The 4821-nt window shown below is 40.8% G+C and overlaps 1 pseudogene; it reads right to left on the bottom strand.

The window, feature by feature from the left end:
* Positions 1–3130: 3130 nt before the first annotated feature.
* Positions 3131–4524, bottom strand: LOC114495031 (annotated as a pseudogene).
* Positions 4525–4821: the final 297 nt, after the last annotated feature.

The following is a 4821-nucleotide window of genomic DNA, read 5'->3' as shown; positions in this document are numbered from 1 at the left end:
TAGAGGAAACTAGGCTAGAATGTGAGGAGTGAGAAAATTCTGAGTTACAAGTTGGTAAGATATTGGTGCTTATAGGAGAAAAATGGGAGGATAGGATCATTAAGGTTGAGAAGGAGTGAGGATGAGATGATAAGAGATGATCATTTATGGACTAGGACCACAGCAATTGAGAGCAAAGGGGCCAATTTCCTGAGAAATAGCATGAAGTCTGTATGTAGGTGCACAAGAAGCATGACTCCTGTGGGCCCTTGACCACACACTGGCATTCTATGATATTTGGAGGGTAGGTGTGCTATTGAAATGGAAATAGCTTCTAAAAATTCTAGAAAACTTTTCTTTTGCTTATGCCTGTGAAATTAGCCCAGGTAAATCAGTTGTCTTGAAAGACCAAAGTTGCAGGTTCAATTTCTGATCAGGGCACAAATAAGAATATGTAAATAAAGTGGAACAACAAATAGATGTTTCTCTTGCTTTTCCTCCTTCTTCTCTCTCTTTAAAATTAAAAAAAAAAGATTTAATCTAAATTTCATGTCATTTTTTCCCTGACTGCATTTTCCCATTATCATTGTATGATGGAAAAATATGGTGTAAACTGTCTTTGAAAGTATATGCCTTATTGATTCATTCATTATAATAATTTGTTGTGAAACTGAACTCCTGGTCAGTGGAAAAATATTAGCTCCCACTTTCCCTCTACAGTAGCTGTGACTCTGGACTCCAATTGTAAATTCAACACTTTGGATCAAAATACATGACTACTTTATTTTATTTTTTATAATAATGATTTACTATGTTTGCTCATAAGAGCAACAATTCAGGTGCAGGAGTATGTTCTGCTATGGTGAAATCCTACATTCATATTAAATCCAGGTACCCCTTAAAGTTAGAAGGCTTTCCCAGTCATCCTTGTCAAAAGCAGAGAGCACATACATTTACAGTTCTGAATATCAACATTCCATTAAAGTGTATATGTAAATGCCCACATCTTCCCTGCCTTGTATAAGTTACCTCTGCTTGGATCTGTAAGTTTGGTAGCCTGCCATTATTGGTAACTTGATTCCCAAATCATATGTAATCTCCAAGAATATAAAACCACACAATAAAATAAATGATCCCAAATGCATTTCCATTCATCTTCTAAAGTTACCAAGCCTATAGATCTAAAAGTGAAAAGAGAAAAATGTGATGATATAATATAATGAAAATATAACCATGTCAATGCAATTCAATGTGTAGTAAATATCTTTAGTAAGATATTTGGTAAACACATTATTAAGTGAGAAAATGTAAGAAGAACATTTTATAAATTGTTTAGAAAATATGGTAATGGCCCAGTGCCCAATGAATCTATGAGAAATTATTCGGTTGCTAAGGTGAGCAGCCTTATATTTATATGTCATCTTCCATACTTTGGCAATTGTGTCAAAAAATGATGCATATTTTATTTTTTATGAGATTTTTCTACTGTAAATTACTATATCAATCTTTATCTGTTTGTTAAAATACCTAAATGTGTGTATTAAGTTCCCAGAGTTATTACTAAATTATGATTCCACATGTCTCTTATACTTTAAAACACATTAGATTTCTGCATATTATTTCTCTATCAATCAACCACAGAATAATTATTATATGAAATTTTAGGACTATTATACTAGAGTCTATAGACACACAGCCCCATCATTCATCACCTAGACAGGCATTTTATCCCACATCAGTCAATAAGTTCATCACACAAGATCAGCTATAATACTTCATGGATCTTGACTGTGTATTGTATATGGGGTCTTTTATATTAATTTAACTAATGGAATAGTTCCTACAAAGTTTTTGGAGTCTAGCTCTGATTTTGTAGTTGGGGTAATAGGATAGAGTTTATTGACCTGCTATAGTCTGAATTTCTGTCCCCACCCCCCACCCAATTCATGCAATGAAGCTCTAATCCCCAATATGACTGTATTTGGAGATGGGCCCTTTGGGAGATAACTAAGGTTAAATGAAGTTATGTATAGCATTGTAGTCAGTCAGTTAAATGGAGTTAAGACCAACGTAAATTTGAGATTAGGTATTTCTTTAAGAAATCAGCTTATTTTTATTTAGTTAAATACAAAATTTCCAGCCTCCTATTGTGGGCTGCATCTGTTATCTCTTAATTTTCAGGATTTTTTATTACTTCCTTGCCTCTGGAATAGACTTCTAAAATTGACTTCTGAATTTTGTTAATTGTAGTAATGCTTAGTATAAGAAATTTTACACAATTAATATAATATTTTGTTATAGGATATTTAGAAGTCATCCAGTTCCATCACTTACATTAACTACCCAGGTATGTTGGAATCCTGCTACTTAAGGGAAAGTGAGAACTGGGAATGGCCCCTGGAAACCATCCTGTGGAAATCCCACCTCTCCCTGTACACTTACTTTATTTTTATTATTTTTGCTTCCTTTTAATGTAAACAGAATAGACAAACACATTAGAAACCCCAACATGACACAAGAGAATCCACACAGATTTATGTATAGACATTTACAGACCCTTCCAAACCAAGAAGGCAAATGGTGCCTCTAGCTTCTTTTCCTATCCCAACCCTGTCCAAAATCCAATTGCTGAGGCAGCTGCCAGAGCCTCTAGAGTTGCTTCTGGATGAAATTTAGCATGAGGCTGGAATGACATCAGACACCCCCCCAAAGCAAAACCAAGATTCTGAATTTCCAGCCTTGGCCCTAACCCTAAACCCTCTTCCTTGGCAAACTGACCTGCTGTGGATTTGCATGTCTCAAGAAGAGTCACTGTGAACCCTGAAATTCAGATGCAGTGGGTTCCCAGCCCATCCCAGCTGTTCCAAGCCTTGGGCAGAATGAGAAATGAGCTGCAAATAACTGTGTCCAGGAGAGGAGAGTGGGAGGAGTGAATGAAGGGAGGATCCCAGGCTTAGAGATGACAACTCCCAGGCAGAAAGTTGTGGTCAATAAGAGGCTCAATCTGGACTCAGCAACAAGGCCGGTGCTGGTCTGGGAAGGCACAGTGGAGCTGTGCTGCCACCTGCAGTAGGCCAGGTGGCAATGGACCAGGACAGTCCCTGAGGCACCTGGACACCACTTTTCCCCTTCAGTCTTCTGCCTGGGAGCTTCACTGCAGCAGCTCTTCCCAGCGAATGGGCTTGGAGAAGACTTCCCTTTCTAACCAGAGGTTGTAGTTCATCAGGAAGTCCTCAGGCAGGTCCACTCATTGGCCCAAGACACTCTGCAGACAATTGGCCAGAGATAGGAAGTCAGGGTTACTGTGGGTCCAGATGCAGCAATGGGTGTTGAAGCATTCAGTGTTGGCACAGAGGGCACATTCATCTGCCTACAAGTTCCAAGGCAAGGCATTAAGATTGTTATGGTAGACCCAGTCATCATTCAGCTGAGGAAACACCTTTCTAGTAGATGGCAGACATCATCATGTTGCTTTTTTGCCACTGCTGCCCCAGGTACTTGGTCTACACCTTTAGCAGCTTCAGCACATAGGGCTGCATCATGGCCTGTTTCACCTTCTGGGCCCACTTCAGAATGGGGCAGGCACCACCCACATCAGCATCCTTGAATGCTTCCATTTGGTCAGTTTGTTTAAGATCCAAAGCAGATGGATACAAGGAAAGGGGTTCCTCTAGCAAAAGTGGTTATTGTCACCAGCTTCCAGGCTCTTGGCAGTCAGCTCTGGCAGCTCATACACCACGCAGGGAAGATAATTCAGGACAGAAATGCTGTTCTTGGCAGTGATGTAGGACATGATGTTTTGACTGAAGAAATTAGGATCAAAGGGGTGCAGTTGGCAGATACCAGGTGCTGGATCATGTATTCAAATTGGGAGACATGGTTCAACTTAAAGTGCTTGAGCAGCAGCAGCAGGACAGCAGAAATGGCCTTAACAATGGCCTCTTTGTGGAGGTTCACATCCAGCCCCAGCTTCGCATGTTCTGTAACACTGATGATGGGCATCGCCTCAGGGAGGACATTTGCTAGGATGTTGATCGAGTCTGTTTTGGCTTTTGAGGTAGGAATTGTGCCAGCAGGATCTTTAGTGGCACCATCATGCACTGAGGCAGGCTGGGGAGCCAGCCTGGGCAGAGGGTTTCTATGGGAATTTGCTCAGTGTCCTCTTCTTCCCATGCCCCCAGAGGAGAGCAAAGGCATTCATTCTCTATCTGCACCTGGATCTCTGCAATGGACGTGTACTTGAGCTGATTCAGAGTCTTGATGCTTTGGTGGACTGGCCTGGGCAGCTCCACTACTGTGTTCATGTCACAGCCCAAAGTGCAACCTATGAGTTTGCAGTGGCTGGGATCAAGGAGCATCTCAATGTCTCTCTCTCTCTCTCTCTCTGAATTTGGGTGACCTTGGAAGTTCCTGTGGGCAGGTAAGCCTGTCAGTCTGGGAGTGCTATGGTGGGGGAGGCATCACCTTGTCCCACTTGAGGGGGAGTATTTCCCCCTCCAGACCTTTGTCCTCATCATTGTCCTCCACCCCCTTCCTGAGAGCCATCAGTCTTGTAGGGAATCCATTGCCGATTTTATATCTTTAGCATTCAGTTTCACAAATGTAGGATGATTACTGTGATCATTTTCCTTCCCAAAGGAGACTTCCTTTTTTTTGTTAAGATATACTGTTTGTCCTTTAAATTAACACAGATTTAAAAAAATAAACAGCATATGATCTTTGGGCTTTGCATCTGATGTTTTGTCCACTGCATGCTAGACTGGGAAATAGTGTGGCAATTTGTGCAAATTTGTTACTTTCTGAGATACCTTCTTTGTAAGATGGAGGACATAGTGTCCACCA

This window comes from Phyllostomus discolor, chromosome 4, assembly GCF_004126475.2.
Source record: "Phyllostomus discolor isolate MPI-MPIP mPhyDis1 chromosome 4, mPhyDis1.pri.v3, whole genome shotgun sequence".
Lineage (NCBI taxonomy): Eukaryota > Metazoa > Chordata > Mammalia > Chiroptera > Phyllostomidae > Phyllostomus > Phyllostomus discolor.
This window is presented reverse-complemented; position numbering and strand designations above follow the sequence as displayed.